Source organism: Schistocerca americana, chromosome 4, assembly GCF_021461395.2.
Source record: "Schistocerca americana isolate TAMUIC-IGC-003095 chromosome 4, iqSchAmer2.1, whole genome shotgun sequence".
Taxonomy (NCBI): domain Eukaryota; kingdom Metazoa; phylum Arthropoda; class Insecta; order Orthoptera; family Acrididae; genus Schistocerca; species Schistocerca americana.
Genome location: NC_060122.1, coordinates 672,236,420 through 672,262,609, shown reverse-complemented (window position 1 = coordinate 672,262,609; position 26,190 = coordinate 672,236,420). Strand labels below are relative to the sequence as shown.

The following is a 26,190-nucleotide window of genomic DNA, read 5'->3' as shown; positions in this document are numbered from 1 at the left end:
CTGGTAACACCGCGCGAAGGGGGGTGAGGGTGGGGGACGCGAGCTGCCGCAGTCCTGCTCGCCTCGCCTCTCCTGCATCACACCAGCCTCCAGCTCCGGCGCGCTTAATCAACCACGATCACATCCTGATGAAAACCTTACGTTTTGCATTGTGATAAGCGAGGACTTTCGCGTTAGAGGCGCGACACTGGGCGATGACGTTATTACGAGCGCAAAAAGAGATAGAAAGAGCGCAGAAGCCAGAAAGGTCTACTGCTTCATCACACTGAATCGAGGTGCTTACAATGAAGTTGAAAGGAGAAAGAAAATTTCAATTATATTATCACCTTTTCTTGTCTAATGTGGCAGTATGACTATGAAAAATTATTAACCGTGGTAACTGCGTATTTGCCGGTGCGCCACTGGTTGCAGGAGTGTATCCGCTCTATGCGCTGATTATTCTTTGATACCAAATCCTGTGACAAATCCGTGTATGGATTAAATAGTTTTTGTGTTTTGTATCTACTCGATATGGATAAGGTATAAAGAGAGTTGTTAACGAGTGATCGAAAGTCCTATTACATGTTGACTGAATGGAAATGAATTGTCAAGAGGAAGGAGTCAAATGAAACATCGCTGGTGAGACTCAAATCAAATTATAGGGGCTACTTATTTTACTAATCAGTCATCAATGTTTCAGTTACGACGGTACGGGCTTGATAGGAATGTTCGTTGGTACGGACGAGCGTGCCAGGAGTTCAACATTATTTCACGCCTTCACTACAAGAGCTTCCAGCTGCAGTATCCGGGAACGCGTTGAACACTGCGGAGTCCCTCTGACCGTCGACTAATCTTTGTTCACAGGAGCTGCTACCTCACCTGGAGCTTCTAAATAGATTTCTGTACTGCATTATAGACTAATTCTGAACAGTTTTTAACATCAGATAACATAAAAACTCATTAATAGTCAAAGTAACAAAAAAATCTGAAGAAATAATTCACCGTTTGCATCGCATTGGCTGTATTAACATTGTAGTTTCAACGGATCAGAGCGATATGCAAAGTTGTCTGACCTCGCAGGGTAGGCTGTTACGACAGCTGAGCGTGTGTGTAATGATTTGATACAGGAGTGGGCATTCGATGACACATTATCACAGCACGGAACGGCCGCCACCTTGTTTGAGTCGCTGTAACGAAGGGTACACCTTCGCTACAGAGTTTTGTCTACTTTGCAGCATGGCAGCCGGAGCACGACTGATCGTGTCGAAGATTCTGCGCCGTTGAGTCGGCTTCTACAGTCCAAAAACGGCAAATGTCTCTGACAGCAAGAGGTACATGAACGCTATTGTTGGTGTACTGAGTGGTAAAATGTAACGTTTTCAGACTAATCACGCTTCACCTTGTCCGACAGTATGTAAAGGCACCACTCCTTCCCCGTTGATAGTGTCTTAAAATACTTAAAAGGTAATTTCTCTGCTTTACTATCTTTAAGAAAGTGTTCTGGCAAGTGAGGCATCGGCGATGTTTCTGACCACAACGTACGCGACGATATGCCGTGGGAAGATGTTGAAACGTACACAATGCTGGAGAACGTAGGGAGAAGATAGGTGGGGAGATGCTTTCAGAACTTGGGAATGTTTCCTGAAGATGTTACGTTTGATTGCAGATGCGAGCACAGCTATCCTGTAAATTGTGTCACAGGGAGAAAAAAAATTGCTGTAAAATACCGCCCAAAGCAGGCACGTTCCAGTATGGCTGTCGCAGGTGCAGGTCAGTGGTCCCGACGGATGACATACTCTTAACTTGAGGCAGAGACGCATATGTTTGCAAAATAAAGGCAGTTGTCTACTACACCTGAAAAATTGACGACAGATAAATAACAAAGTACACACAACGGAAGGTGAGATTGGAATGCTTTCAGAGAACAAGTTTCTGGAAAAAGAAGAGGGCATTAAGTACCAACAGAAGTTTTTACGAAATACGAAAAATTCGACTGTCGAGGCGAGGAACCCAAGTTGACCAATCACATATATGGACATGCTCATGCAATATATTGAAGAACATTACGGGTTATGCCCTCCAGGAGTAGAACACTTGTCTTGTAGATATCGTGTGAGGCACTTCGCCAGCTGATAGATCGTGGAAGACTTTGCTTGTACACATAAACGGCTGTTAGCGAGAGCCACTGACACCAGCACTAGGCCTAAAAAACGCACAAAAACCGCTGCCTGAAACCTCCCGATGTAAACGCGCTGCCATGACTCGCGCATCAGCTCTCCAACTCAAAACCACGCGGTAACAAACCCACTACAGAAGCTGTTGTAATCCCCTTAGCACTGTTACATGCGTCCCAGCAAGTAACTAAAAACCGGAAACAATTGTTTTCAGATTTTTATTAATGTAATAGTCATCATCATTACGAAAGCTCTTGATGGTTGCATTAAAGGCATCTTAATTGGTGGAAAAGCTACTAAAAATCTCCGTTAACTGATCGCACCGTGCTTTAAGCAAGTAGTGAAAATGAACTTGCTGAAATACTGACAAATGCCGGCCGAAGTGGCCGTGCGGTTAAAGGCGCTGCAGTCTGGAACCGCAAGACCGCTACGGTCGCAGGTTCGAATCCTGCCTCGGGCATGGATGTTTGTGATGTCCTTAGGTTAGTTAGGTTTAACTAGTTCTAAGTTCTAGGGGACTAATGACCTCAGCAGTTGAGTCCCATAGCGCTCAGAGCCATTTTTGAAATACTGACAAAACTAAGGAACGTTAGTCTGTCAAGTGGGTTAGACATCGGACTCAGCAAGTTCAAACTCATGATAACTGATCGAGGAGCACAGGCCCAACTCACAGGTCAAATAAAGGAAATGGAAGGCGTGCACTGTTTTATCAACCTTGAGTCAACCATCCGAGCCACGAGATCTGAAGGTAAGACGACGGATCACCCTTGAGTGAGTGGTTATGAAGCAGCTCACCAAGATCTGGAAGAACAGAGAGAGACAACGAATAGCACAAAAATCCGTCTTCTTTTACGGTTGCGAAACATGGTCAGATACAAGCAGCGGTGATGGGCTTGAGATTTGGTGCTGGCACAGGGTGTTTCTCATAAAATGAATCGAAAGGTCAATTACTGGTCCATTATCGAGCCACTCACTATCTCCAGGCCTGTCTGACCGAGCGGTTCTAGGCGCTTCAATCTGGAACCGCGCGACCGCTACGGTCGCATGGTCGAATTCTGCTTCGGGCATGGATGTGTGTGATGTCCTTAGGTTCGTTAGGTTTAAGTACACTGCTGGCCACCGTAAATGCAACACCCTGAAGGAAGCATCCGAATGAAGTGAAATTTACACCATGGGTTTGCAGCGATGAGATATGCAACTGATTAGAATTTCAGCGCAGACGCACATCACGCGCGCCTGTGGCGCCACCTCATAGCGCCATTTAAGGCTTGGCGATTTCGACGAGTGTACGTTCGGCACGTGTGTTTACCTTGTGGTTGTTTCACAAGACGATCAGTTATGCCTCGTAGACAACAGCGAACATCGTTTGATCAAGTATCCGAGTTCGACAGAGGAAGGGTAGTGGCTTACCGAGATTGTGGATTATCATACAGAGAAATCGCTAGTCGTGTTGGACGAAACCAAACAACTGTAATGCGGATATGTGACCGTTGGATGCAGGAGGGTACGACGGACCGACGTTGTCGATCGCATTCACCTCGGTGCACCACTGCACGTGCTGATAGGCAAATTGTGCGCATGGCAGTGACGGATCGCTCAGTGACATCCCGAACCATAGCACAGCACATTGCGTCTGTAACGTATCATCCAGTGTCTGCGCGTACCATTCGACGCCGTTTACAGCAGAGTGGTCTGTCCACAAGACGTCCATTGCTTCGACTACCATTGACGCAGAACCACAGATGTCTTCGTCGCCAATGGTGTGATGACAGACGGATGTGGACGGCAGAATGGAATGACGTTGTCTTTACTGACGAGGCACGCTTCTGTCTGCAGCACCACGATGGTCGGATTCGAGTGTGGAGACACCGTGGAGAGAGGATGCTGGACAGCTGCGTTATGCACCACCACACTGGTCTTGCACCGGGCATTGTGGTATGGGGCGGTATTGGATATTACTCTCGCATGCCTCTAGTACGCGTTGCCAGTACTTTAAATAGCCGGCGCTACATATCCGAGATGCTGGAGCCAGTTGTCCTTCCTTACCTTCAGGGCTCGGCCACAGCCATATTTCAACAGGATAATGCGCGACCACACGTGGCACGCATTGTCCAAAGGTTCTTCGTCAACAACCAGATTGAAGTGCTTCCCTGGCCGGCTCGCTCTCCGGATCTTTCGCCGATAGAAAACATGTGGTCCATGGTTGCTCAACGAGTGACCCAGATTACATCCCCAGCTGCCACACCAGATGATCTTTGGCAACGTGTGGAAGCTGCTTGGGCTGCTGTACCCCAGGAACACATCCAACGTCTCTTTGACTCAATGCCGAGACGTGTGGCAGCGGTGATCTCCAACAATGGCAGCTACTCTGGCTACTGATTCTGGCAGGAACCACATGTCACAGACGTCTGTAAGCGTAATCATTTGATACTTGGTCAACATGTTATCTACAAAATAAATTTTGTTGTGCTACCTCTTGTCTTTCTTGGTGTTGCATTTACGGTGGCCAGCAGTGTAGTTCTAAGTTCTAGGGGACTGATGACCTCAGATGTTAAGTCCCATAGTCCTCAGAGCCATTTTTGAACCATTTTTTCTCGTATCAACCAGTTCTTTGGCCACAGTGAGTGAAGAGGTGGAGAAAAATCTGTAGAGAATAATCACGGAAGGTAAGATCGAGAGCACGAGGCCGAGGGGAACGCAGTGAGCAGGTGGACACATCAAATCAAGGTCTCTGCCTCTTCAGTAACCTCTAAGAGAGGCTGGTAACCGTCCGCTGTCGAGAAACTCGACTCGTAAGATCACGACGGTCAACATCGAGCTCTAAGACTTTTGAGGGAGAATAGTCATATTATTGGTTTCTTATTTTAATCTTAGAGGTGGGAAGGTATTAATTGTTGTGTAACGTGTGTTTTGTAAAGGGTAAGAAAATTATCTAGCCCAAAATAGAATATTTCGTGCAACAAAAACGAGTGTAATGTACGCTATTTACATTCCTGCAGCTGACACAACTGATCCCTTTAATTAGTAAAATAACTAAAAATGATGCATTCAGGTGAGAACTTAACTGAATTCATCACCATAATTTTCCATGAAAACCCAATTGTAATGGAATAATTAATATTTCAGTGAAGCTGCGGAAACGAAAACACTGAACTGCAAGTTAAAAAACATTACCCAGACATAGTTAAATTGTGGACAGATTCTCTTATCAGACATTACTGATACCAAATCTAATGGAAATTCTAATTAATTTCAGAACTATCATTAAATATCACGTACGTATAAACACTGAAAGACTATTATTAATATTTTCTGGGTGAAAGTTGATCACCTTTGTGTTATCTCACGTGAGTAAAACTACACAAATATTGACTGCAACATTTGACTGGCTTCAATAAAGGCTTTGCTTTATCAACTAAAATAAAATATATAATGGCTTTCATTTAACAACCTTAGCCCTGTCAGTTACATTGGAGCTAAGCAACAAAACATACGTGCAATAGGATGCTGCACATGAACCGTACTAAATCTCCCTAAACCCGAATTATTCTGAAGCGCCATAGGCAGAAACTCACACTCAAAAACTAAAAGCTCTATAGTTATTTTCCAACTAGCAGAAGGCACCTTATCAATGATGCCTGCATATGCATTAAGGCCTTTAGTGTTGACCTCAATGTGCTAGTTCGCAGTATTGCGCAGCATAGCAGACAAAAAAAATGATAGAGCGGGAGTAGGATTCGGTATGAACAGGAAGCAGAGCAGAGAGAGAGAGAGTTATTGTTAACAGTTCAGTGATAGGGTTGTTATCAGAAGCTACAGAAGACCAACACCATCAACTATAGTTCAGGTATACACGCAGACGTCGCTAGCGGAAAAGAAGAGATACACAAAGTATACTGAACGGATAATTCAGTAGGTAAAGGGAGATACAAAGCTAATGGGGATGGGGGAGTGGAATGCGGTTGTATGCGCTTCAGTCTGGAACCGCGTGACCGCTACGGTCGCAGGTTCGAATCCTGCCTCGGGCATGGATGTGTGTGATGCCTTTAGGTTAGTTAGGTTTACTTAGTTCTATGTTCTAGGCGACTGATGACCTCAGAAGTTAAGTCGCATAGTGCTCAGAGCCATTTTGAATGCGGTTGTATGGGAACAAGTAGAAGAAAGAGCTACGGGAGAGTATGGGCTTGGTAGAATGAATGAGAGAGGAGAAAGACTGAGTTCTGCAATTAATTTCAGATGGTAATAGTGTATACCCTGTTCAGGAATCAGAAGAGGAGGAGGTTTACTTAGGAAAGACCGGTAGATACAGTAAGATTTCAGTCAGATTACATCATTGTCAGGGACAGATTCCGAAATTAAATACTGGATTTAAGACGTACCCAGGAGCAGGACTCAGATCACAATTTAGCAGTGCTGCAGATTAGGCTGAAACTCAAGGGATTAGTCAGGAAGAATCAATACGCAAAGAAGTGGGATACGGAAGTACCGAGGAACGGAGAGATACGCGCGAAGTTCTCTGTGACTAAACATACTGCGATAATGAATAGCTCAGAAGGCAGTTCAGTTGAAGAGGAATGGACATCTCTACAAGTGGCAATCACAGAAGTTAGGCAGAAGAACATAGGTACAGAGAAGTCAACTGTGAAGAAACCATGGGTAGCGGAAGAGACACCTCAATTGATCGATGAAAGAAGGAAGTACAAAAATGTTCCGAGAATGCCCGATACTTAGGAATGAAATAAATAGGAACTGCAGGGAAGCTAAGACGAAATGGCTACATAAAAAATGTGAAGCAGTCGAAAGAGAGATGATTGTTGGAGGGACTGACTTAGCATATAGAAAAGTCAAAACAATTTTCGGTGAAAGTAAAAGCAAGTTTGGTAACATTAAGAGTGCAATGGGAATTCCACTGTTATATGCGGAGGAGAGAGCGGATAGGTGGGAAGAGTACGCTGAACTACTGAAGGCCTCTATGTGGCGGAAGACTTGTCTGATGACGTGACAGAAGAAGCAGAAGTCGATATAGGATACCCAGGGGATCCAGTATTATCATAACCATTATTTAAAAGAACATCGGAAGGTTTAAGATCGAATAAGACAGAAGGAACAGATAACATTCAATCAGAATTTCTAAAACCATTGCGGGAAGTGGCAACATAACGGCTGTTCACGTTGGTGTGTAGAATGTATGAGTCTAGCGATACACCATCTGACTTTCGGAGAAAAATCATCCACATAATTCCGATGACTGAGGGCTGAGAAGTACGAGAATTATCGCACAATCAGCTTAAGAGCTCATGCATCCAAGCTGCTGGCAACAATAGTACACAGAAGACTATAAAAGAAAATTGAGGATGTGTGGGATGGTGATCAGTTTGGCTGTAAGAAAGGTGGGATGTTTGGAAAAGTCAGCCTTACGCAAACACAATTAGTTTATTTTTATATTTACCCAGACATGTTTCAACATCAATGTGTCATCTTCTGTGGGTCAAATTTTTTATTTCTGTAAAGTACATTATCACAATTGTAATAATTTAACTGCTGTAGGCCTAATAATTACAACATGTGCAAGTTGCTCAGTTTTGTTTAGACACTCGCCTTAAAATTACTGAACTGTATTATTACACACCGGTTTTAGTGCTCGTTTTCTTCATTTTCTTTTGACTGCATGTCATCTGCAAACCAGCCATGAAGAAAATTATTGCGCATTTGTGTAGAACTGTTTGGAGTGTAGAGGTTATGTACTTTTCTGTACTGTTTCGTGTCTCTGGTTGGTGTCACGATGAACTGCTATTCAAATGGCTCTGAGCACTATGAGACTTAACATCTGAGGCCATCAGTTCCCTTAAACTTAGAACTACTTAAACCTAACTAACCTAAGAACATCACACACATCCATGCCCGAGGCAGGATTCGAACCTGCGACCTGCGACCTTAGCGGTCGCGCGGTTCCACACTGAAGCGCCTAGAACCGCTCGGCCACACCGGCCGGCCAACTGCTATTCAGTGCATTGTTTTTTGTGGGGAGCTGCCACAAAAAACATTAGTCAAACAGACTATAAAATAAAAAATTAAAATAAAGAGACTTTTGTTTTCTTGGTTCCTTCCCCACCCCTTCTTCCATCTCTCTCTCTCTCTCTCTCTCTCTCTCTCTCTCTCTCTCTCTCACACACACACACACACACACACACACACACACACACACACACACACACATATATTACGTACATTCTGACCTCTCCCAGCAGCCACACCGCATCAGTTCTGATGAAACATTCAAAATTAGCGCCACAACAAACAACGCCAACGATGAACAACTGAGCAGCAACAATAACATAACACCTCTCACTGAGTTTGCTATTAGAAGTGTCTGCTCAGATCACATTTCGCTACATTTTGTGAAAGTGCATGTGAGTTGAGGTAGTGAGCGGAAATTTGTGAAAAACTGAGCGAAAACAATGCACTGAACATCAGTTGATCGAGCCACCAACCAGAGACACGAAAAAGGTCGAAAAAAAATAAGTACAGAAACGTATATAACTTCTACACTCGAAATAGTTCTTCACAAATACGCAATAATTTTCTTCTTCGCTAGATTGTAGATGACATGCTGCCAATAAAAATAAATAAAAAATTAAAAACGAAGAAAACGAGCTCTAAAACCAGTGTATAATATTACAGTTCAGGTAGCGATGCAATTTTAAAGTGAGTGTCTAAACAAAACAAAGCAAATTGCACATACTGTAATTCTTAGGCCTACAGCAGTTAAATTATTATAAATGTGATACTGTACTTTACAGAAATAAAAAATTTGACCCACAGAAGATGACAAACTGGTGTCGAAACATGTCTGGTTAAATATAAAAATAAACTAAGTGTGTTTGCATAAGGCTGATTTTCAAAACAACCCATTTATTAAATCGCAAACACGGAAGAACAAAAAGAGGAGCTTCAAACCTTAGTAAAATGAGTATTTAGGAAATATAAAGGCACCAGAGAGGCACTTCTGATGTTGCGGTTGATAATCGAAACAAAAGTAAAGAAAAATCAAGACACGTTCATAGGATTTGTCGATCTGGAAAAAGCGTTCGACAATGTCAGATCGTCTAAGATGGTCGAAATTTTGAGAAAAATAGGGGCAAGCTACAGCAAAACATGCGTAAGATACAACATGTACAAGAGCCAAGAGGCAACAAGACCGAGAGACAGACCGAGAAACAGACCGAGAGTCCGCAGCTCGTGGTCGTGCGGTAGCGTTCTCGCTTCCCACGCCCGGGTTCGATTCCCGGCGGGGTCAGGGATTTTCTCTGCTTCGTGATGACTGGGTGTTGTGTGCTATCCTTAGGTTAGTTAGGTTTAAGTAGTTGTAAGTTCTGGGGGACTGATGACCATAGCTGTTGAGTCCCATAGTGCTCAGAGCCACAGACGGAGAGACGGAAGTGCTCGAGTTAAAAAGGGTGCAAGACAGGAGTGTAATCTGTTGCCCCTACTGTTCGATCTATGCATCGAAGAAGCAGTGATGAAAATGAAAGAAAGGGTTAAGAGAGGAATTAAAATTTCAGGTGAAATGATATCTATGGTAAGATTCGCTGCTAACATTGCTACCCTCGGGGAAAGTGAAGAAGAATTACGGTATCTACTGAACGGAGTGAACAGTGTAATCAGTAAAGAATATGGCTGAGTAAATCGAAGAAAGAGAATTAATGGGAAGTAGCAGAAATGAGAACAACGAGGAACTTAGCAGCACGACTGGGGATCACGTAGTAGATGAAGTTTAGAAATTCTGCTATCTAGGCAGTAAACTAACCCATGGCGGACGCAACGAGGACATGCATAACCCACCAGCACTGAAAAAAGGACATTGCTGGCCAAGGGAAATCTACTAATATCAAAAGCAGGCCTAACTTGAGGAAGAAATTTCTGAGAATGTACGTTTGGACACAGCATTGTATGGTAGTGAACCATGGGCTGTGAGAAAACCAGAAAATACAAGAATAGAAGCATCTGAGACATGGTGCTACAGAAGAGTGTTGAAAATTCGGTCGACCGATAAGGTAAGGAATGAGGTGGTTCTCTGAAAGATCAACGAGGAAAGAAATCAATGGGAAACACTAACGCAAAGAAGGGACTGAATGGTAGGACATCTGGTCAGACGTCACGGAATAACTTCCAAGGTACTAAAGGGAACTGCAGATGGTAAAAACTGTAGAGGAAGACAGAAACTGAAATACATACAGCAAGTAATTGATGCTGTAGTTTGCAAATGCTGCTCTTCGACGAAGAGGTTGGCAGGAGAGGAATTCGTGGCTGGCGGTATATGAGACAGGTTCCAAGTTCCAATGCCGGAAGTAGTGTACCTCCTTCTGACTGCCCTCGGACTACGCATTGAAAGATCAGCAGTCGACCATATGTGGAGAGGAATTTGCCAGGCTTCTTCGAAGAATGATGACCGTCTCATATATCAAACCTCGATTATGTCTTGCAAATGGTTGGTCGGCAAACAGCCGTCATACCTCCAGCAACCAATTTTTATACTCTGCAGACTCACTCACAAAATTATGTCATGCGATGACGGTTAGTGGCCCTGAGTGCAGATATTTGGACTTGGCATTACAGTTAATTCTGTGCGTTTGAGTTTCGGTACAGTTATGTAATCAAAAATATTTCAGTAGGTCATTTAGCTAACCTGCAGTATGAAGCTAATCGACTTAGCGTTAAAACACACTAATGTAAAGAAAAAAAGAACACCTTGACCGATTAGAGATAGGATGTTCATATTCATAGGGCATGTACATTAGTATGTTTTGCAGATATGATTACCATTTGAACCATGTCCGCCCGCTGGTTTAAGGTCAACACCGATTTCGCGGCGCTCAACCACCTACCGATAAAAAGAACTGCGGCTCTCGTTGTCGGTATAAGACGAGGGCAATGAATCAGTGTGACTCGAGCAGACGTGCAGGATGCCTCTCACAGACGGATGTGCGAACCGTACCGTCAGATCACAGTGATTTTGAAGGAGGCCGACTTATTGGCATCCATCTGGGAAATTACTGGACTTGTGGGACCAAGTCTTTAGGCAGTGCGACGGGCGTGTGCCGAATGGAAGGCCGCAGAACACGACGAGATGGGTCAAGACGTACCATCGTACCATTCACCCCCCCCCCCCCCCCCGATAAGATCGACAGCTCATCTGAATGGCACTGCACGACACATTTGCGTCCTCCTCGCTCTGGTGCAACAGTGAAACACATCGCACACTGCGAGGGGCGACAGTCGTCTTTTATTATGGCAAGGGGTCACACGCGCGTCGTCCATTTCTCCATCTACGTTTGACGAATGTACAGAAACATGCTAGACGGCAATGGTGTATGGAAAGACGTCACTAGGGACAGGAATGGAATCAGAGCGTGTTTTCAGACGAATCCAGGTTCTATTTGTTTGAAAATGATGGCCGCATTTTGGTTCGCCGCAGACAGGGAGAGTGGCATAACAGTGACCGCATTTGCATGACATACAGCGCCATATCAAAGCCTTATGGTGTGGGGTGCTAGTGAATGCAACCACAAATCACAGCTGGTGCGTGTCCAGGGCATTGTGAGCAGTGTAACCTACGTGAATGACATCCTGCGACCCGTGGCCGTACCTTTTCTGCACGACACCGCAAACGCCATTGATCAGCAAGACGGTGCACTACCGTACGATGCTGCACGAACACGTATCTTCTTGGCGTCACAGGGTGTCAGCCTTTGGCCCTGACCCGCCAAATCAGCAAACTCGTCGCCAATCGAAAGTGGGTGGGACATGGTGAAGCAACGGGTGCAGTGCTGTGATCCAATGCCAAACACCACATAGGAACTTTGAAATTAGGTGAATAAAGCATGAATGGCTATACTACAGGACGCCATACGCGACTTATACGCGTCGATGCCATCACGCATCGAACAAGTTATCAGGGCCCGCGGTGGACCCTGTGCCTACTAGTGAACAGGACACATGCTGAACCGAGGTGACTGAAATCCTGATCATTTCTGCAGAACACACTAGTGTCATGTCCTTTGAATATGAACGTCCTATCTCTAGTCGTTCAAGATGTTTGTTTTTCTGAACATCAGAGTATTAAAAACTTTATGTACGTCACAACATACCACCAAGGCCGCCACGAACACTATAGAAATTCTGTGAATCTTACAGTTATTTATGGAGTATTACCATTTTTAAGGCACTGCAACAATTAACTACAGTCTATAATTCGACGAAGTCAAAATGTAACGCGGAGTAACCCTGCCGTTTATTTAACAGCTTATGAAACAAGCAAGTGGTATCCGCGTGCGTGTTTGTATTAAAATAATTACCCAGTAGAGTTAGAGAGGGCTCCGTAGCACTAAATTTGAATGTACTTTTTATGTTAATTCATTACTGTGCACCGAGGTAACTCCTGTGAGCTGACTGGGTCTCGTGTGATGTAATACAAAGAGTTTGTAGCACTGACCTGCTGGTGGGGACGGACCTTGGCCACCTCCCGGAAGAAGCAGATGGCGCCGCGGCGCGCCAGGGCGTGCTCTGGCACGTGGATGTCCCTCGGGAGCAGCGGCAGCATCGTCATGGCTGAAACACAACACAAACCAACCTTCTCATACTGCCCCTCCACATACAAGCGCTCCACAAACTCCTAGCTAACTGCGAGCACAATCAGATGGTAGAGGCAGAGCTGGAGTACGAACAGCGTCACGTCACGCACAGATCCAAGATGGGGCGGCGGAGGGGGGGAGTTAGGGATCTTGATTGTTCCCCTCCCACCACCCACTAACATTTCAGTAAGAGTGTTTACACTTCTGCATGTATCAATTCCCAGATTACTCAATTTTCGGTGAATATAGTACCACTACAACTACAAGTCTCGAAAATCGAACAAGATTTGAAGAAAATCATAACACAGGATACTTTTCAGTTGCTAGTGTGAGGGCACGCCCACGTGGATGGGCTTTCGTGCTAGGGGCTGTAGACACCATTACAGCCGTAACGAGGTAATCCTGCGCCCCGGGCAGACCTGTGAGTGCTGCTCCTCTTTCCCTGTGAAACTACCTTTCTGCAGTTTTTTTACGTAGATTTAGCAGATTTTTGTAATCTTCTAAGTAGGTTTCATAGTAATGAAGCATTATTTAAAAATATTACTTAAATGAACTATTTTGATAAAAAAAACTGCACACAATAAATTAAACGTGTCACTGTAGTAAGTACAAATTGCAGGAATTTATACAAAATTGGAAGTAAAGCACAATTTGTATCTTATTGTTTGTGGAAGTACTGTACATTGGTTTTAGTAGGATTCGTAATAAGGAACAGTTTTTACTAACAATACACAAATCACTGATCAGAAGTAAGGGGAAAAAGAGCTATACTTGGAAGCTGAGGAAATATCCATTTTTATTATAATTTTACTTTGTATTTCCTTACTTTGAGCGAAGAAAACTCTTTGACTGTGTAATTCAAGTCCAGCTTAGCAGCTGCGAACTATTCTATTGGCAAGATAGCTGAATCTTGGTCTCCTTTCGCCTGTACTCCACGGTAAATGCTGTTTTAACATTTTTAATTTATAGTAACTTTGATAAAAATGCTGCAGTTAATGGTGTTGTCTTGAATACCCACAAGACTATTTCTATGTGCGGATAAGCATCACTTCAACCATACCTGGAAAAAATTTCAAAACATTATATTGAGAAGACGTGTTAATGTTGTTCATCGCCTAGAACACCGTAACTAAAGTACCAGGAAGAACAGTGTTGGACAGAAGCGAGTTGTGTAGGCAGCACCTGTCGAACCAAACACAATGCGCTGTCGCCACATAAATCATGTTAGCGATAGACATGGGTTATGATACTACTTGGACGAAATTACTCTGCGACAAAAGAGCGCGTTTCACAGTTGTAGACGGAGGGAAACCCTTCTCTACAGAAGAAGATAGGAACATGATAGGTACGTGGACTCACCTATTTTTCGCGCTTAATTCTTAAGCCGTCTTTTTTTTCTCCAGTTTGTGCAGCCCCTCTGTGCCTGTGTCCTTGGCGGTGGCCTATTCTCCATGCCTTGCGTATGGCCCTGCAAAAAGCTACAGGCGCCTTATCACAGACCATACCTACCTTCTGCCAGTGACAAGTCTGACACGAATGTTAAGTTCGCAGGTTTTCACGGCCAGTATCAATTTAAACACTATCATTTCGTGTGTTAGGCAGCGTCATTATACAGCACTAAACGAACGAAACAAGCGACATTTCCACTACCTTTGAAGCAGACCTCTTCAGAGCCCCAAAACGGCCGAAACGTCTGTTGCATAGTTATTCAGTGTTTCATAATGATGCGACATAAAAACAGAAAATGTAAGACTCCCACTTCCGAACGTAGACGGAAAGAATCAGTAATGCCCACTTTTACATGCTTGCATAGCCACAGACCGCAGACCTATGTTCAAAATCGTAGTAATAATTAGAATACCGGTAACGGTAAGTGTACATTTCAGTTTTATGTTCTGTAAAGTCTGGCGTTCCTTACGTTTCACCACTGATGCTATGCTGCACGTTATTTTTCTTGACAAAATTGAATCCACCATCTGCTCGCCTTGGGAAGTAGTACTGCAGGACTAAACAATGAGTAGTCTATACAGGCAGAAGGAGAGAGGACATCGATAACGGCTTCTTACCGCCTACATTTCAGAAAAAGGATGGAAGGTACCAGCCAATATTGCGGCGCCTTGTGTAGGGATCTGTACAGTAGATAGGCAGGATCGGGACAAATATTTATCCTGGCGGAACTTGCAGCAGCTGCTCGTGCTGCCGTGAGGAGGGGAGAGAGGCTGTGCTGCAATGCGGTTGGTCTGCCCTGAGTGTAGGCCTTCTCCCTGTCACGTCGTCGTATTGTCATCGATATTACAATAACGACACAAACTATAGATTCACTCAGCACAGTCACCTACAACGGTCAAATACATTTAAAACAACATTAACGCTTCCCAAAGGAAGTTTTCCTTGTCACCGAACGAAAAAAACAACAACCAGACTCATTGAATGAATCATTTATTAGAGCGCAGAAAAGGTGGGATTGGTTGCAGTTTTTTTTTTTTTACTATTTTCACGGCATTAAAATTAATCGTACAAATCATCCACGGGATATTAACATACGTAACAAAGCAATTTTTCGAGACTAAATAATAGGTGCCGACGCATGTTTTATGTGTTATTCCAGAATGATTCCCTACGAACAGTGAGCTAAGTACCTCAACACGGGAACCCCGCCACCTGAGTCCATTACCGTGGGCAACAACGTGTCGATGACAGGGGTCGTGTTGACTCCTGCACACTGAAACATCGATAATACATGAGTCTAACAACGCACTGGGCAATTCGGTGCTGGAGCAGCCAGCACTATAGCCCCCACATTAAGTTTCTCTGCTCAGCACCCGACAATGACAGATTAGAATGTGCACTGGGCGCATATAATTCGATCCTCGAACCATGGAACAGGTTGTCTGATGAATCGCATTGCATGTTACTAAATGCCAATATCGGGCACGAGAACCATAGCAAATGATGTCTCCAGCTTGCCAAATGGCGTCGTTGCGGTGGATGTATTCTCATGTTGGTGATGTTTACATGGTAGGAAACTGAGTTTCTGATACCTCTGCTATCGTCTCTCATTGATGACCGATACAGGAACCTACTGTCAGAGCATGTTCATCCATATTTTCGGCTATTGCACCCTGCAGGTGACCTCTACCTTCAGGAAGACAATGAATTACCTCAGGCACCACCAACAATAGGTATGACGGTGCTTTGTGACTACCAAAGGCACATTATCTGCATCCTACAGAAAATTTCGTCATAAACAAGCAATTGGTACGAGCTTGGATCCACCTGCGATCAATTTCTGTGAGTAGTTTGCAGCACTTGGACGGTCATGGATCTGGGAGGCTCCCCAAGGCTTTCAGTGTGTAGTGAAATTCGTCCCACAACGTTTAGGCCGTCCTCAAACAGTACGTGTTTGCTATCGCAGAGCCCACCAGACGCAATGTCAGTCGTGGTTGCTGCACTCTCTGAAACGATCTGCTTCATCTCGGCTGTATCTGGCGCGTAAATCACACAATTTCTTTACTAAAATGGACGTGTGTAAATCAGCTACGCTAAATCTGTAGCGTGTGTGGAAGAAGAGTGGAGAGAATCGCGAAGAAACTTCTGGACCCATCGATGGCTTCTACAGCGAACTGCTGAACAGGAACACTCAGACACATACTAGTAGAAATTATTCGTTAACTCAAAACTTAGTCGCAATTTCGTTTTTACATTGAATTCAGTTAAAGTATAGCGTGTAATGGCAATTTTCGCATGCATAATATCCATAATCTCGACGTTGCACTGACTTGCAACACACTGAAGTAACGTACTTCATCACATAGATTTAAAGACCGAGATTAGTTTCGTGATTTCATTTGAACGGAAGAGGAGACTTTTTTGAAGCTGCTCAAAAAAATTTTCCCGGCTAGATAAAAACACGAGGCAGTCCATAAAACCACGATATTTCTATATATTTTACACAAAGTTTCCTAATAGCAAAAACTTTCAGTAAACTGTGTTTACTTTGTGAGACAGACTAGCATCCACCTTAAGATTTTTGGTCATTGGGGAAATATTACAGTCACTGGCTTATGCACCAAAAATTGCAGCAAATACGTTATTTATTATAAACAACATCGGCTACTGCGGATTATATTTCAATTAAATTAATAAGAAAGGCCTAGCATCTTTTAATAAATAAAAGATGAAAAAATGAAAGGAAGTGGACACGCATCTGCTACCTTTCTCTTCACAGCTCACGATGCTATCAAATACGCTACGGCTTATGCCTCCCTTTATGCTTTGGAACAGCTTATATTCATAACACGTACCCTACAATGAAAAATGCCACAAAATATTAAGTTTTAATTAAATTTAATATGGTGGCTCCTAGATGTTGCTTGTGTCGTAAAAACAATGTCGTATCTCATTAGCCACGTTCCTCTCCACAAAGTCGAAGTCTTGCATGCCACATTTTTCATTTCATCTTCACAGTGTGGTGGAATGTGGAATCTCACGCTGTGACGCCACCAGCTCCTCGTCCTTTAGCTAACGGTTTTAGCCATAGTTATCGGGGTGTAATCAAGAAGTTGTTCTGGTGTAATGTTACGTATTGTACGATTAAAAAGGCATATCTTTAAACAAATACGACTTTGCTTTCGGAACTATGCTTCCATTACTTTATGTTACGTAAATATTTCAAGTGATTCATAACCAAAATTATTTTACAAGATCTGTATATATTTAGCGACAGACTTGCAAATAAAAATTACGCGTTAATTGTCACCATCATCGCACACGACGTTTAAGAGGAGACTTCACAGTATGTCATCGTGTGTTCCGTAAAATGGGTAGCGTATCATGTTTACTAGCTCACTGTGTACTTTTCTTGTTCAAGAAGAAGAAAGACTGCGAATTACTGTACTTACGACGACGAAGTCAGTAGAGACGGAGAACAGTATCGGACTGGGGTTCTAGGATGGGGAATGAAACTGGTCTACCCTTCGAAGAAACCGTCCCGGCATTTGCCTTACAACTTTCGGTGATTTGTTCTGACACCATACAGTAGTCCAACTACACACAACAACAGAATGAAAGCCTTGTTATATAATCGAGTGGAGCTCATCTACATTTGCAGATTCGTCATTTATTACGTTTCTTGTTCCCCGCGTCTCTGTTTGCAGGTAATTTCCACAGCAAACTACGTTACTGATTTTACAGCCTCTGTACTTGAATGCGGCAGGGAATCAACACGAGAAGTTATCACTGCTGATAAAGAGCGATTTGGAGGCTGAATAAGTCTTTGGCAGTAACCTACGGAAACTTGTTAATACTAATCTTTGACATACACCCACAGTCTTCACTCTGTAACTCCTCAACAAAACTAAATTCTTATTTGAAAGTTCCCTCGAAGATAAACCACAGTAAAATTTAAAAGCTGTCTTTTAACTGAAGCTCCATGAGTTTTTCTACGTCAATTTCTGTGAGAAATGGGAAGCTTCTCTTCCTGGAAAGTTCGAGGTACTTTTGTCTCTGGTTGCAACGCTGTCTCAATCCCTTCTCAACTATCCTCTCCTTTTTCATGTCAATCGACTTTCAGGAATGCAGTCACATTTCTGTTCACGTTGTAAATAATTCTTCGCACCCTGCATTTTATCCCTGCTATTATCAGTCTTTCAAAGAATGTATTCCAGTAAAGACTGTCAAAAGCTGCCTCTACAACTACAGTTACTATGAACGTAGAGTCACTTTCCTTCAACCCATCTTAGAAGGTAGATCATACGGTTAGTATTGCTTCGTGTGTTCCTATATTTTTCGGAATCGAAACTGATCTTTCCTCCCGTCTCCGCCCGATCAGTTCCTGTCAGTTTTTTACATATTTCTGTAAACAACTCGTTTTTATGTTTTGCAGTCACGACTTACTATGTATCAACTTACGTCTTTCACTGCTGTCAAATTCTTCTCGAGGTAACGTATCTCCCATCTTATCTTAACCCGCTTCATGTTCTCTTTCTATAATATTGTCCGAGTGCTTGTTCCCCTTAGAGAGACCCTCTATTTATTCTTTCCAGCTTTCAGTTTTCCCTTCTTTGCATAGTACTGGCTTGTCATCTTAATATTCATAAAGCTACTACTCTTTTCTCTGATTTTCTTATAGACGACATCTACCTTTCCCCTACTTATGTATGCTCCTACAGCCTTGTATTTGCCTCCTAGCAATTCCTGCTTAGTCATTTCTTTCAGGCTCATTTTTGATTTGTCTGTAGTTCCTTACGCCCAATTCATATTCTGCCTTTTTTATTTTGTTTACTTTTATCAAGCAGATTCAAAGTCTCCTTTGTAATCGAAGGATTTCTACCATCCCTTGTCTTTTTACCTGTTTGATACTGCTGCCTTTATTATTTCATCTCTCAAAGCTACCAGTTTCTCTTCTATTGCATTCCAGTCTCCGTTTCTCTCTATTGTTGCCTAACGCTCCCTTCGAAACTATCAACAACCTCTGGTTCTTCCAATCTATCCATATCGTATCTCCTTAATTTCCTCCATTTACTGCAGTTTCTTTAGTTTTAGTCTGCAGCTCATAACCAATAAATTATGGTCACTCCACATCTTCCCCAAATACCTTATAGTTTAAAGCCTGTTTTCGAAACCTCTGTCTTATCATTATACAATCACTCTGAAACCTCCCAATGTATCTAAGTCTCTTCCTCGAATGCAATTTCGTACATGATTCTGAAACTAACTGTTAGCGATAATTAAATAGCGCTCTGTGTAAAATTCTATCAGATTCGCTCCTTCTCCTACGATTTTTCCCTTTCTTCCTTTCTCTGATATCTAATTCCAGTCACTCGTAACAATTAATTTTTCGTCTCTCTTATCTGTCTGATTCTCATTATTCTTTATTTCCATCTCCTCATCATCTGCGGAGCTAATTGGCATATAAATAAAGCTGTACTACTGTGGTAGACTTCGTGTCTATAGTAGCTAAAAAATGTTCGAATGTGTGTGAAACCTTATGGCACTTAACTGCTAAGGTCAACAGTCCCTAAGCTTACACACTACTTAACCTAAATTATCCTAAGGACAAACACACACACCCATGCCCGAGGGAGGACTCGAACCTCCGCCGGGACCAGCCGCACAGTCCATGACTGCAGCGCCTGAGACCGCTCGGCTAATCCCGCGCGGCTATATTAGCTACCTCATTCCTATTTTCTGATTCATTAGTCGACCTACTATTGTCTTACCCCTACCTGATTGTGTTTTGATAACCCTTTACTAACCTGTCCTCACACTTCGCTAATTCCCACTGCATCTCTTTCTGCTTATCCAATTTCATTTTTAATTAGTCTCACCTACCTACCCGATTAAAGACTAACATTCCACGCTCCGTCCTATAGAATGTATATTGTTTTTCCAGGTGACACATCGCCCTGAGTAGCCCCCACCTGTAGATCCGAATGGGGGACTATTTTACATGAAGAAAAATTTACTCAAGCCGCACATTAGTGCAGCATGCCATCCGGAAAAAAAATCTAGGTTGTACATTCCCCTTGCTTTCAGCCATTCCCTGTACGAAGACAACATAGTCATGTTTGCTGTTATTAGAATGCCATGTCAATCAATCATCGAGGCAGTTCTCTCTGAAAATAATGGAAAGGCTGCTGCTCTTCTTCAGAAACCACACGCTTGTCTTACGTTTCCACAGATACACCTCCGTTGTGGTTGCATCCATGCTACGGCTATCTGTATCGTTGAGGCACCTAAGTCATCCCAGCTCTCCAAGGTCCATGGTTCATGGACGACCTATGTACTATGAAACTGCTTCTCACACTAAGTGTAAGAGGACGAATAAGTTTATATGAGCGTCCGTAGTATCTGACGCTGGGAATACGGTGAAAGACGACACAACCAATCCGCCATTTTCCAAATATCATTCGGTCCTATACCAATGTTACCACGTATCAAGGTTAATATATACCAATATTACCAACCCTTGCCAGAAGTTATGCTTATGGGTTTTGTCTGTTACATTCTCACTTCCATTCCGCCTCCCGCCAAGTTCATCGTGAAATAAGCACGCGGACTGGCAGTGAGTTTGTCTACGTGATTTAGTGTGAAGGTGCAACGAATAGAGTGTATCTTTATGCATTAAGTCGTAAAAGTTACAAAGAACAGGGTTCGCGTGTAGCAATTTTGTAGGCAATAAGCAACAACATATGTAACAGCGTGCTGTAAAGTAATGCCTTGGATTTTTTATTCTATGTCAATATCGGTTGAGGTTTTACATGTCAAGTATATTGCTCGATCTACTTTCTTGTTTCGGTAGTGCGAGTCGCAATCCTTTCCTACTCTAAGGTTTTGAATTGCAGCGTGTAACATGATGATACGTAACATAATTCTGTCGGCTGCAGTTTGCATGAAAATGCTGTGAGACGACGCGACCATCTGGATCGACTTTTAATAACTTATGTCTTGACCACACTTATTTTTCATCAACCTTACGCGTTTCGACTTTCCGCCATTTTCAAAAACATAGCAATGTCAGTCATATAAAAACATTAGATACATAGTATCACGTCAACATTCTCGAACACGAGACAAATGCAAACTGTCTGCACTTGTCTCGTGCTTGAGAATGTTGACGGTATCCAATGTGTTTAATGTTTTTATATGACTGACATAGCAATGCCCTTGAAAATGACGGAAAGTCGAAACGTGTAAGACTGATGAAAAATAAGTGCGGCCAAGACATAACTAAAGTTACTGAAAGTAATTCTGTCGGTGCGTGAGAAACAACGTGCTGTAACAGAGTTCGTCCACACATGGGGCATCCTCTCGTTCGCATGATAATGCCAGACCGCACACGAGTGCTGCGACATCTCTAACATGGGACGTGTCAAATGAATCTGGTTGCCTTTACTACCGTCAAGATGTATTTTGTCGTTTCAAATTATTGTGATCGCAGCTAGCAACTAAGTTGAAGAGCTTGCTGTACAATATGTCATATTTTTGAAACTAATGACCACATTAACACCTTTGTCGTAGAAACCTAGTACATGTCGATTTATACAAGCATTCGAGAAGAGTCTGTAGATATCATCCTTGCGCCGTCGGCCGCAGCAGCGACTGGGCACGCCGAAGATCACCCTTGGCGTGTTAGTCGCTATACCAACTATCGACGGCCACGAAATGTTCATCCGCAATTGTTAAAAATAATGGCAGCGCTCTTTCTTTGTCTGAACGAATGGTTCACCTACGGTTTCCTTTGGGGGAGAGTCAGCCATTACTGAGAGTCGAAGAGAGAGGGAGCCAATGTCGGTAAACCGACATGTTCGTTACTGTACGATAGTTGGCAAACTTTTACAAGTGTCGGAGTCGATACCCAGTTGATGGGTAGTATTTGATAAATCTGAGAATTTGCGTGAATTTTATTGTGAATGTAATTTATGTTGTTCTTGGTTGCACAATTCAGAAAGGAAAGGGTTGAAATGTTGCAGTAACTTACTTTGGTTACTACGAGTGGAATTACATTCCGAATTTAAATCAGAGTGGGCTCCCCGAGTTTTATCTTGTGTTCGATGAAACGTCATATGACGTGAGACTGTGTACGGGCTTGGTCAAGTGATTCTGGTACCCCGATCTTGGGTGCCTCGTAGGCATTTTATAGAGTCTTGAGGTGCATTTTTGAATATTGAGTTCAGTATTTTTCTGAGAGGGTCCGTTTTTGGTTCTATATTCTTAGTTTGTGCACACGCCATTAGACTGGATGTTGCAAATAGTAACTGATGAGCGAAGGAGGCACACACTACGGATGTTGAGGGTTAGCTGCTAATGTCCTTTTATGTAAATACGTACTACCAGGTAGTAACGTCTGTTGTGTATAGAGTGGTGGTTTACCGAGCGGTAGTCTCGAGTTCTAATTGATCAGTGGACCAAGCGCAAAAGCACAAAAACCGGAATTCATGCTTATAGTCAGCGTACGATCGCCTGTAAGGAGCGAAAGTGTGACAATTGAGACGATAGTACCCTAGTTGAACCATTCTGAGGCGGAAATCCTACCTGCTACCATTATTGTAATAGTTCAGCGTGACGACTGGATTTTGTAAGTCGAAACGATGTAAGTCCACACCCGACGAGGCATAATATTTGAAAATCTGCTTTTAAGTTGAAAACTAAAGTGGTGGTGGTGCGAAGTCTTCGTTTTTCTTTATTGTTCACCCCGCTTAGGCTGGGGATAGAGTTTTGTCGTCACTCGTTCACGTTACGAGCGTTGTTTATTGTAAAAACTCGTACCGAGAAAGAGAGAAAATAAAATATAGTACGTAAAATCTAATCTAAAGTCCCATGAGTTTTGATTTCCATTCAAATGTATGAATCATTTTATACCTAATTTAAACGGGAGAGAATTTAATGCAATTCCGCTTTACAAGTAGCGGAAGCTCGGTAAGGTCAGAAGTGAAATACAGACTGCGAACTGATAGTTGTTGATAGAGATCAATGTGCAAAGACTAGCTTAATATGCTACAAGTCATTAAACCAGTAAAAAAATATTTCAGTTAAGCACTGAGTTAAAATAAAAGGTGGATATCATTTGAGAACATTTTAAACGATTTTCAAAAGGACTGAACATAATTTTATGTCTAAAGATAGTGATAAATATGGAATAAGTAGATAAATGAACACCAAAGATTGCTTTTAGCGAAGTTTATTGTTGCTGTCTTAACTACATATTATGTATATGGATTAAATGTCAAGATCTTTTGTTTGAAATCCATTAATATCCTATATAAATAATTTCGTGGTAACTTTCGAGTTATAAGTAACCTAAGGTATGTGAGAACACTCTATTTGGACGACAAAGGTATTCTGAAGTACTGACTGGTGCTACAGAAGCTATTGTGATCGTATTGGAGATTAGCTTAACTAGCTAAATTATTTATTGTGGACGATACTTATTTTTGATAATTAATACTGGAAGGAGATAGGGAGGTCCCTCATTCAAGATAATTCAATTTAGTATACATTTATTTATAGCAGTACGATAAATACATTGTTGAAGTGTTTGGAAGTATCTTCTGGTAGGATTACCGCGTGCTACGGTTACGAAGCTTTCTCCATAGCAACGGGTTGACTGGTACTCGTAATACTTCACGTTATGATTAAGAGAAAGTTAATTATAGAAGAGTCGATATTGATTTAATCCGGAAATTTGCAACAATACTGGGAAGAATAATTGCCATATCAGATAGCATCTCTATTACGTGTGGTGTAAGTCTATACTAATTCAGTATTTATCCTTACCTGTACTTCTGATAAATCAGATACGTCTCTGTATTATTTAGAAACATTAGTATTTTTATTTATTTTTTTCTAGATTTTGTTGTGCTTACGCGCCTTAAATATGGCAAATTACTTGGACATTCTCAGGTAGCAATTTGGGTACAATGCAAACAATCCAATGCCTTGGGTTCACTGTCATCGATCATCCTCTATACAATCCCGTCTCAGCCCCGGTCCATCAACGAAGTCAAGCATTCTATCGACAAACTTCCTGGCAGATTAGCACTGTGTGCCGGACCGAGACTGGAGCTCGGCACCCTTGCCTATAGCGTGCAAGTGCTCGACCAACTAAGTTACCGAAGCACGATTCACGACTCATCCTCACAGCCTTACTTCCGCCAGTACCGCATCTCCTACCTTCCGAATTTCACAGAAGCTCTCCTGCGAACCTTGCAGAACTAGCACTCCACGATGAAAGGATATTGCGGAAACGTGACTTTGCCACAGCCTAGGAGATGTTTCCGGAATTAAATTTTCACTCTGTAGCGGTGCGTGCACTTATATGAAACTTCCAGGCAGATTAAGACTGTGTGCCATATCGAGACTCTAACTCGGAACCATTGCCTTTCATTCTGGAAACATCTCCCAGCCTGTGGCTAAGCCGTGTTTCCGCAGTATCCGTTCTTCCATGAGTGCTAGTTCTGCAAGGTTCGCAGAAGAGCTTCTGTGAAGTTTGGACGGTAGGAGACGAGGTACTGCCGGAAGGAGCATTTGCCCGCGAATGGTAAAGGTCCCGAGTTCGAGTCTCGGTCCGGAACACAGTTTTAATCTGCGAGCGAGTTTCATATCAGCGCACACTCCGTCACGTTATCAACACAGTGGTGTCTCGTTGGGAGGAATTTGTTCGTTGCCAGGGAGTCTCTGTTGAGAAATAAATATGACGACATGAAGAACGATAGTAATATTTGTTATGTTAAAAAAGCTTTATGAATTTTCACATAAAAAATTCGGAGACATTTTTGAGCACGCCATTAGAAGCACAGCTGATCGGAAAAAATTTTCACCTTCGTCTATCATTTTGAAAACGTGTATATGATAACTTTGTCTATTTCCGTATTAGCGGTAAGCAAAAAAATGTAACGTGTATGGATGCTGGTAAGTTGTCACGTGATTTCTCGTGAGCAAGATGAGAACTGATTCGAAATTTGTCACGTCCCCATTCACTAATCGATTACTGTGGAAATCTGACCTTGTTTAACGTGTGCCCAGCAGAAATATTAAAATTTCGAATAAGGCTACCATTTCAGAAGAAATTTGACACCGATTCCAAAAAATAACTTATTCATCTTCTTCTTCTCTGCTGTTATTATACTTTACGATGTCTTAGTTCATAATTAGTGCAGTCGCTCACGCAAACTACTAAAAGGAAAGGGACACGACAAGAATAAACTGGGCCACAGCAACTAAAGTGAAATGATTAAAGATAATTATTAATTAAGGTCGCCATCCCAGTAAGGCAATTACTGTCCGATAAGTTAGTAATGTCCTGAACAGCAGAAGTTTGAAATAGTATTGAAATAATAGCGTGGCAGTAGAAGGCGACACATGCAAAAAATAACCTAACATTACAAAAAATAACTTTAGATGATACAATGCAGTTAAATGAAATTATTTGGAATGCTCTTGGAAATACACGACATCGAATTTGCTAGAACTGAAGCTCACTACTGTTAGATAAGACTTAAGTAGCCTCACACTACTGATTACGCGATACTAGCAGTTTTTGAGAAAATACAAATTAATTGAAGTTTAATGAAATAAGTTTGTAATACGGCTCTTTATCAATGTGATAGTTCATTTGACAGAAAATTAATCATGTGCTTGATTATGAGAATTGCAGTACATGACTGATAATGAACTTTGAACCACGTAGTATACTCAGAGAAAACGACATTTAGAAATTTTACGTATAACTGCTATTTAAATATATTTGCCAGTAATTTATATTTATTATTCTCAAACTCAAAAGAGAACCGTGCCTCTGACTGTTATGCAAGACGAACAGTTAAACACGTGAGGCTTTTCTAATAGTTGCATTTAACTAATTTTTAAATATCAAAGCAAACTGGAAAGCTTTTAAATTACTTATT

The 26,190-nt window shown here is 42.3% G+C and overlaps 1 long non-coding RNA gene across 1 annotated transcript in view; it reads right to left on the bottom strand.

Annotated features, from left to right (window-relative positions):
- The window catches only part of LOC124613114, a 734,013-nt gene that overhangs the window by 532,377 nt on the left and 175,446 nt on the right, over positions 1-26,190 (bottom strand). Inside the window, exon 2 of the long non-coding RNA XR_006979607.1 lies at positions 12,646-12,761. This is a non-coding gene — a long non-coding RNA (uncharacterized LOC124613114). The remainder of the gene's footprint in view (positions 1-12,645; positions 12,762-26,190) is intronic.